General features: G+C 37.9%; 1 protein-coding gene and 1 pseudogene across 1 annotated transcript in view; one reads left to right on the forward strand and one right to left on the reverse strand.

Annotated features, from left to right (window-relative positions):
- Nucleotides 1-10,199, forward strand: part of loaf (low-density lipoprotein receptor domain containing lost and found) — a 135,500-nt gene that overhangs the window by 9,697 nt on the left and 115,604 nt on the right. The window lies entirely within an intron of this gene.
- Nucleotides 56-8,722, reverse strand: LOC141426336 (maltase A1-like; annotated as a pseudogene).

Raw genomic sequence — 10,199 nt, forward strand, 5'->3', positions numbered from 1 at the left:
GTATAATTTCAGAAGTTAATTTATTTGATATCTTTCAAGAACCTTTTTGTCGCCATAGAAGTTGATTCTAACACTATATTATAACCGTTCTATCATGTAGTCAGAACTGAAATTTGCCATCAGAAAATCAGTTGTTGTTGCTCGTTAAAGGTAAAATTATTCAATTCAAATACTGTCCAATAAGATACACCGGAATTGGGGACGTATCTGAATATCGAAAATTAATATGTCTAAATGTTAAAAAGTCGACAGTCAAAATATCGAAAGTTTTAGGTTAGGATAGGTTCGATATTTTGACTGTCGATATTTTAACTATCGATATTCAGATACGAGCCCCCGGAATTATTTATACGGCCGGCCTTCAACCGCGTCGTGCGGTGCAGACCTAAGCTGGTTTGATACGTAAATAATATGTCATTAGGCAAATAAGTATACTGAATGGTAAGTTTAGAAGCTATTTATATTGTATGAGTATGAGAACTCGTTGGAATTGGGGAATTAGATAGAACTTTGTTAACGATTAGATACTTTTTTTTTCAAATAAATCATCATCCATCATCCCAGCCTATATACGTCCCACTGCAGGGCACAGGCCTCCCCTCAGAATGAGAAGACATAAATAAAAGAGGGAATAAATAATGTCTTTTAATTAGGATATGATATTTAAACTTACTAGGTATTGTATATATTTGACGACTGGCTGGCCAAGTGGTTAGAGAACCTGACTACGAAGCTTGAGGTCTCGGGTTCGATTCCCGGCCGGGGCAGATATTTGTATGAATAATACGAATGTTTGTTCTCGGGTCTTGGATGTTTAATATGTATTTATCTATATAAGTATGTTTATCCGTTGACTAGTATCCATAGTACAAGCTTTGCTTAGTTTGGGACTAGGTCAATTGGTGTCAAGTGTTCCATGATATTTATTTATTTACATACAAGGTTTAGGTTCCAAATTTAATTTGTGATACATTGTATAAAATGTTCTATTGTTGTCCAAATGAATACTAATACTACATAGCACTATTTTTGTGCATAGGTCCTGGAATAAGAAGCCCGTGTTTCTTCAGTTAAACAGGAGGTCCTCTTAAGATCAAAGCTTCACCAGCTTGCAAGGTGATGGCACCCAGTGGAACAGATGCTCTGAAAAAAGTACACTCGTTATCTGAATGAGAGAGAGAGAGAGAGAGAGAGAGAGAGAGAGAGAGAGAGAGAGAGAGAGAGAGAGAGAGAGAGAAACATTTATTTACACATATTCGATACACATAAAAATACATTAGATGGAGAGAAAAAAATAATAATAATAACATCGAATAGTATAAAGTGGACCCCACTCAGCATACTGTTACGGCAAGCCGCAACGCTGTTTTTCAGTGGGACCCATTTAAAAACTAAAACATATAAAAACATACAACACACTATGACGACACGAACGCCAGCGGAAGGAAGTTCGCAACCGGAAATAATGGCAACACTCGATCAGTTTAACCATCTTCGAAACAGTTAAACCTCAACAAGTCAAACCAGGATTGTAGCGAGGTGTGAATGATACCTACGACAAACGGACAGTATACTATGTTAAATAAAAGCACGTCATATATTGTGCAAGTACTTATGACAACGTGACTAAACGAACCTACATAACATACGTGACTAAAATTAAGAAACAAACAAGCATGTGGTCCATAGAAGAAATTTGTGTCTGTACTCCTGTCCAGTGATGGTGTAGCGGTATAGCAGGCAGCACGGAATGCCGAGGACCTGGGTTCGATTCCTAGCGCTGGTCTCTTTTTCTGGTTTTTCTGTGTATCTGTGTTTCAGTTTGTATTTTCGATAACATACGTTTGTAAAACAAACACCTCCTTTGGGCAGTCAGATTATAAAATAAAGCCTAAGATTATTTAAACTTACCCAGCGACTCTAGTGGAATGCACACTTCCCACCACAACACTCAGTGGTTCTTTCAGCACCTCCATTGCTGCTAAATCCACGGTGTCTGTCACAGTGCCTACATTGAAGACCAGGGCGTAAGTGTCAAAGGTCACCAGGTACCGGACGAGGATGAAAGTGTTCTCTGACAGAGCCTGGATGTGATGGCTGCCGTGGGAGAGTGCTGGCTGCTTGCGGAGTCTTGTGAGGGTTTGGAATACCTTAGAGAAAGAAAAATCTTTTTCACTTCTCATGCTCGTAAAGTTCGTGTTTATGGTGTATCTGGGCGACATAAAATTACCTTTTATGCTCTAGTGCATAAAATAAAATCTTCGCTTAAGACCAAGGTAATCAGGGTGTCAACAGCCGCAAACGGAAAATGTTTTTAAAACTAAAAATCAATTAAAATAAATCTATAAAAAAATGGAATTATATAATAATGCATAAAAATAAAATGTATATACAAAGTGAATAATTGTTTCCACTGTTGCTATTTCATTTCGTTGCAATCTAAGTGAAAAGCAGTGTAAAACTCGAGCATTAAATCGTTTTATGCTCTTGTTGTACAATCTACTATTTTTTAAAATCCGCGACGGCATTAAGGTAAAAAGATAAAGACAAAATGCGATCTTTACAAAAACTGCAATTTGAAAACCGATTTGAAATTGGAACACTAAGAAAAAGGGGGTGTTGCGCCTAGGTCGCCGAGAGGTTTCCGTTTTAGGTACAACATGTGCCTTTAAAATACGAGTCTACCATTTTTTGCAAGATTGCCAACGCACCGGCAGTTTCAATAACAGTGTAGGTGTCCATGGGCGACAGTAATTAAGTTATTACATAACACAAAGTGAACGTAAATCAATCTAAAAATTATGTTATTCCCCACTATTATCATTAACATGTACTATAATCTATTTGCCGCGAGTTGATAAATAAAATGATAAAGTCTCTGTGGAGGCGTCACTTGCCGCCGCGCGAACTAAGTTTCGTGGTGCAAGCTGTTATTGTCAAACGTAGCGCCGGGCGGGCGAGTCCTTATATTCCCAATTCGTCACTCGGAGTGATTAGACAACTTGTTGGAAATCGAGTTTATCATCACAGATATACTGTGCGGGATGTTGGTTATTTCTCGTTGATTCCAACCCCTATTTATTATGGCCTCTGCTCGGACGCCCGCAATCTCTGTAATTAAGGACTCACACTGATACACATCGAACAGCCATGATTGCGGCAATATATCTCTTGCGTACACGAGTCCTGACACATATAAGGAAATAGCCATTTAGATATAAATCTTTAAATACATTCCCGTATTGTAGCAGACTTGGAATTGTTTTCCGAACCTTTTAAATATGATCTCACAACACGATTCTAATGTGATAAAAAAACGCTTTGAGTAAGATTTTTGAATAAAAACGATTTTTGGTTGCGCCGGGTGAGATTCAATCCCACATCTCTTGGATATAGATACGCGCTAAGTGTTCTACCAACTCCACCACGGGGCGCTCTACCAACCCATTTTGATTATTTCCATACTGAATGTAATTTTTTTGAACATAAAATATTTGAATTTGAATACTACAAGCGTGTGGTGCCATCTATCGCAACTGTCATAAGTCACGAATCCTATGTTCCAAATTAGGTTGAAAAGGCTTAATAAATTATGCACCACTTAAATTTTTCCTTATCATTTGTTTTTGTCAGCAGTATCTAAGATTGGTTTTTTGGAGTCTTTTTGTATTTTTTATTTCAACTTCAAATTTGTTACTTTTACGGTAATCCCGTGAAATCTTAATTTGATTGCTTAACCTGTCCTCTCCCAGAGGCAAAAATTTGTGCCCAAATTCCTTTGATCCTGTTATCCTGGGAGATGACAGATTAATAGCGACATCTTTTGCCCGGGTGAGCGGTTACTTCCGAAGGAGTGTTGTTAACGTCTCTCGATGAGAGCTAAAACATAGATGTCGCTAGTGTCGCTGCTTAAGTGGCTAAGAAAGGAAAAAAGGAGGCTGAAATGTGTGTGGTGCATGGGAGAAACTTGTGTCTAGACTCCTGTCCAGTGGTGGTGTAGGGGTATAGCACGCAGCACGGAATGCTGAGGACGTGGGTTCGATTCGCAGCGCTGGTCTTTTTTTCTGGGTTTTTGCTGTGCATCCATGTTTCAGTTTGTATTTTCGTCAGCAATATCTGTTTAACAAAATCTTTAAAAAAAAATCGTCGAGCTAACGTTCTGCTGATAAAAATAAGTAATAATAATATAAGCCCAGCTATCCTTGGACCTCGAAGACTAAAATTTTGTAGACCAGTTGCTGCATAGAGCAATCTTATACGAAACGATACTAGCCCCCGAGAGTCTAATAGCCTTTCACATTTTTCAAATAACATCAACTGATAACTATCTCAACATCTTAGTATTTTTTTACCTTATAATGACTCCGATCATCTTCCTTTTGCTTCTGCAAATTAATCTCCATGTAATCTTCAGCGACCGGCAGCCAAGTAGTAGCATTAGTGGAAAATCCTGCACTGATCGAGCTATCCCAGTGGTACGGGGTTCTAGCAGGATCTCTAGAGTAATCCATATAGTTATCAGGGTTCCCCTGGTTACAGGCGGCAACGTCCACTGTGTCTTCCCAACTAACGTAGCCATCCTTCATGCCGATTTCCTCGCCTTGATAGGTGACTGCTACTCCGGGAAGCAGCATGCTTAAAGAGTTCAATCCGTCTACCATATTCTCTCGGAACCTGTCGGCATTCTGTTGTTGTCATGATTGCCGAACTGAAATGGAAAATAATAAACTATTTGGTTTACAGCTGAGCTGAGAATGAAGCAGTCAAGATGAAAACGTGTTAAGATATAATTTAGCAACTTGATTCTCTTACATACTTAATAATACAACTGAAGAAACGTATAACAGCTTCTTAAAAGTAAAAATTAGCATAATGTTAGAGTAGAATTGCTATCAGCCTTCAAAGGCACGCTATCGTCTCCACACACACACACACACACACACACACAAACATCATGCCTGTATTCCCAAATGGGGTAGGCAGAGCACATGAAACGTTATTACCGCTTCGGAGCCACTTTTAGCAATTTTAGGTTTAAAGTTTGACAAAAAAGGTACAATAGTGACAGGTTGCTAGCCTGTGGCCTACGGTATACCTTAACCTATATCCTATATCCAAGATATTATATCTTTGGGATTATCAGTTTAGTAATGATAATGAATGATTGAAGATAAAGGACGCTAACCACCCAATTAGCAACTTCTCCTTGCGGCATGTACGTCAGCCACCGCTTTACTACGTAGACGAAGTCCCTGGCGTTGGACTGGGCAGAGAGACTGTCAATGAAGTCGAAGTTGAATGGAAAGTGAGCTCCGACGCGGCCTTGCTCATCGCCATAGTACAACATAGTCATGGTGATGTTTGCGTATGCTTCCGCCAGCAGGATTCTGGAAAAGTTGGTTGTTGGTTTTTCGAACGGTACAAGCAAACTTCGTTCAAGGAAGCTTTGACATTTAACACTACAAATTGGTAGTTCACAAAAGCAAATAGCCAAGGTGGACAATAGGCGGTCTTATTGCTTACAAAGATCTCTTCCAGAGAGCCATCTAGATAAAGTTTATTTTAAACAGAAAAAGTTGAAGTAAGTATAATATTAATAGCGAAGGAGAATTCGCTATTGATATTTATTATAGTTCATTAAATTGACGACCTATACTTTGTCAACCATTTTACTCTGTTCTATTACCTGATTATTTTTTCTCATGCAATTATTTAGATAAGCATTGCCTTACTTGGTCTCAGCGCCATTTTCTTCCTTCCACTGATCAGCGAAAGCCCTCCACTCATAAACCACATCGTACAACTCTATCAGATCCCTGACATACTCCTGCGTGGTATACCCAGGTTGATCAGGAGTCAAAAACGCGTTGCCTGTCCATGGTTCATCAGGGTATTCACCCCCATAGTCTTCCGGATTGGCTTCAAAGAGATGCGGAATAGCGTCTACTCGGAACCCGTCGGCGCCTTTTTCGATCCAGTACCGCATGATGTTGATCATTTCTTCTCTGACGGCGGGTTCGCGGAAATTGAAATCCGCTTGTTCAATAGCGAATTGGTGCAAGTAGTACTGTTGGCGAACTTCACTCCACTCCCAGACTGTTCCTCCAAATTGACTAATCTGGGAAATTATAACAATTCGCTGATCGTAGGACTCTGTGTAGTGTCTATAGGAATCACACCATCTTATTGTTCAATAATATTGCCACTGAGATAACAGTTTTAAAGGATTCAGTTAATATCACTAGATATTATTATATTTGCTGCAAAGCCTATAGAGAAGTCAAAGTATCAAGAGTTCATTAAAGTAACCTCGGTCTATATCCCGTAACTGATACATGAGATATTGCTATTAGCCCACAGGTTGTCTACCCGTTTACAATTTAAATACTGGTGTTCGTTTTCATACTTAAGTATTTAAGTAATGATTAAGTCCCGTAAGTCTTCATTATCATCATCATCATCATCGTCAGATGAAAGAAATATAGTGTTGGACATAGGCCTCTCCCAAATTACTTACATCACAACGTCCGGTTTTGGGTTACCTACATTCATAACACTCATGTGGCCTCACTGCCTTAAATCACTAACGTCAAGTTACTTTATTTCCGATAATGAAACTTTAAAATCATAATCTCTCAGATTTTGTAACCACAACTTACCCAATTTGAAGGTACGAGGCGATTCGTCTCATTTTCAGGGTCTATTTTCGGATCGGCCCACACGAAGTAGTTGTAAAATTCAGGATCGCTTGCCTCAGAGCGTTGGAAGTAGTGTGACTCGGTGCTTGCATGGTTAGGCACATAGTCCAGTAGAACTTTTATGCCTATGATTTCATTTACAGTTATGTACGAGTACTTGCACATGTTAGGTACAAATAATGTGTTATTCTGATAGATTATAAAGTTGAAGTAGTTAGACCGTTATGCAACTAGGAATGGACCTGATAATGTTGTTCCATTAACTTACGTTTAAATTTCGATGTAATGACAGAATTTTTAATTAAAACATAACGGTCCAATAACGTCCTCTTTTCTATATTCTGATTATCAGTACAGATTTTTTAACTAAATCAAAGGAAAAACTGGCCAAATGCGAGTCAGGCTCGCGCACCGAGGGTCCCGCAAAATTTACGCTTTTCGCAATTTTTCTTTATCGGTGCTATAAGACGTTGCTTCGTACCAAATTTCAAGATTCTGAGTTCACGAGAATTCCTTTATTCTGTGCCGGAAGGTTCTTTTGATTGCGTTGGCTTAGAAATTTGTTTTTTTCTCAGCTTCAAGGGACAGTAGACCTGAGTATTTGATATGAATTTCAGTTTGATACCTCCACGCTAAGTGATCCCATTTGAGGGTTCCGTTTTTTCCTTTTGAGTTACGGAACCCTAAAATGAAGGAATTTCAAAGAAAAAAATTTGGATTATCTATATTTTGGTATTTTTTAATAAAATGTACGTAATAATAAACATTATCACAAAATTTCAAGTCCGTAGGTCAATGGATAGTTAAACATTCTTCATGTTCATTCTTCTGTTTTCCAATATTTTTTGAACGCAAAAAACAGTAACGATCTACGAAATGAGTTCTGAACAACGATGCTCCACTCAATGGGGTACATTTTTTTTTCGCGCCACCTCTACATTTGCATGAGAGCCCCCTTAAAAATATTTCTAAATCTTTTTTAATAACTAATATGACTAAACCAACAAGATGGTACTGTGAAAACTTAAAGATTGTAGCTCCAACAGTTTGGCCGTTAAACCTGTGTGACAAAAGGACAGACTACTGGACGGACGGCCACTTGAGTAACAGCAATAAGGCTCCTTTTGAACCCTTCGCATACCGGAGCCTAAACAGATCTTCAGAATATATTAGCAAGCATAACGGCTCTTTTACACAATATCTACTTCAATTAGTTATAGTTCAAAATGACGTGATTTCATAGTCTAAGTTAGTCGTTTATCTAGTAGTATTATAGTGATCAAACTAAAGTGATCGCTATCTTAGAATCACTGATAATTCTTACCAAGTTCGTGAGCTTTTTCCACCAGTTCTTCGAAGTCCTCCATGGTTCCATACTCGGGCTGGATGTTGTAGAAATCGCTGATATCATAACCGAAATCAACCATAGGAGACACGAAGATTGGAGACATCCATATCGCGCCCACACCAGCGTCCACAATATGATCAAGCCTACTAGTAATACCTAAATGAGAAGCATAATTATGATTCTTGAGAAATATCACTTTAATTGAGTACAAAAGTAAGCCAAATTAGATTATTACTTGTGGGACCAATGATACCTTTTAAGTCTCCTATTCCATCGCCATCGCTGTCCATGAAAGACCTCGGATAAATCTGATAAATGACCGTATGCTCCCACCAATCCAGTGTCCTCAGTTCTGGAGCTATTGGGACTTCAGACGATGAGCGACTAGCGAGGACTGCCCAAGTGATACTGCCTACCACGACTCCTACGACCAATACTACTCCTACTACAATACCGGTCACTTTTAACGCCGACGCCATTTTGAATATTCACTAACCAGCAACACGTAGCACTGGCTGGATCGAAAAAGAAAATAATGTAGATGTGGTTGAAGAAAAAGTAAAGTTACAAACTAAGTGAGTTTTTGAAAAGAGAACTGATGTGATGTGAAAAAAACAATGCACTATCAGGGATGTAACGCGCGCAAAGAAGGAAAGAAGACTAATCTTGTTTTCAACTGTCGCTGAACGTCAAAGGTCTATTTTAAAATCTATGAAGTAATTATAGATAGCCCATTATCATATTGCAATTGTAAATTTATTTATTGTTTTATGGTTTAAATATGGAAAAATATATTTATTATGATCTGATTACAACTCTGGCGGGGGTGACGTGCATTAGAGATAATACTCTAATCACTATATCTTTTTCGCCCGTCCGATCAAGGTATTCAATTCAAACCTTCTTCTCTGTTTAGTTCCTGTTACTTTGTTCTTTTCTATCTTTTTATTTACTATGTAAGAGTATGTAAGGTTGTCTTATTTTTAATTGTATTTTTTTGCTTTGCCGAATTTTGGCAAATCAATTTATTCTTTCTTTCTTTCTTTCATATATATCTGTCACGTACAAATACAACACGAACTTGCCAGAGAGCTGTAAAATGAGGTGCAAATTATTTAAATTTCTTTATTAAATAACGTGCCTACTTATTTTTCACGAAACTTGTCAGAATACTTTTCAAGCGTATCTTTAAATTACGGAAGTATTATCGAAAATACAAACTGAAATATAGATGCACAGAAAAACCAGAAAAATAAGACCAGCGCTGGGAATGAACCAGGTCCTTACAATAGTCCTTATATCTCCATTGGAATCTAAGGTTCGTATGGTAGGATATCGTTTGTTTTTATACTTTTAGCTACAACAATTAGGTTTAACAACGTAGTAAAGTAATCTTCGCTGATTTCAGTAGAAAACTTTTCTAGTCCAGTTCATAACTCGTTGCGGTTCCAACTCCCAACTTAAACAAAGCTTTGAACAAATTACTGAAATGTATCAAAACATTAAAATTACAGACCGCAGGGAAGTGCCAACAAAAACACTCAACGTTATGGCAGTTTAATACTCTATCGGTTTACAACTGTTGCGAATTTAAAACGATGTATGCGAACACATTTTACCAAATACACATAAGTCGTTTTGAATGAGCAAAGCTGTTGGAAAGTTACAAGTTTTAATGCGTCTCTGTGGCTCGTGTTATATGAGTAGAAGAGTAGCTTTTCTAATTCTTGGCAGCTTTGATGTGGAAGGTGCGTAAATCTGCGTTTAGATTAGGCAGGTAGTTTCAGTGGTTAGGAATTATGTTGAATTGCTTTTTAATATGTGATCACGAGGGCTATAAATAATTGAAAAAACTCGAACGGTACCTCCCCTACTTACATGTAAAGTGGGGATGATTTTGTGCTTGTCTTAAATTATAGCGTGGAGTATCGTTGGATAGGTCTTACAAAAACATTATAAGTTTGCTAAGACTATTTTTAAATTTGGGGGTCTGTTTACATATTATTAAGCAAGTGCTACTATTCGTTAGAGGTAAGTGATCCCCCCCCTCAAAAAGCTAAACCATTGGCATGAAAAATTGCTATAGTGAATTTAAAAAGAAAAAGTTTTTCTGAAAAACCGTCGCAGCATAATAGAATTCACAAGTTAGTTAA

Source organism: Choristoneura fumiferana, chromosome 3 (genome assembly GCF_025370935.1).
Source record: "Choristoneura fumiferana chromosome 3, NRCan_CFum_1, whole genome shotgun sequence".
NCBI lineage: Eukaryota > Metazoa > Arthropoda > Insecta > Lepidoptera > Tortricidae > Choristoneura > Choristoneura fumiferana.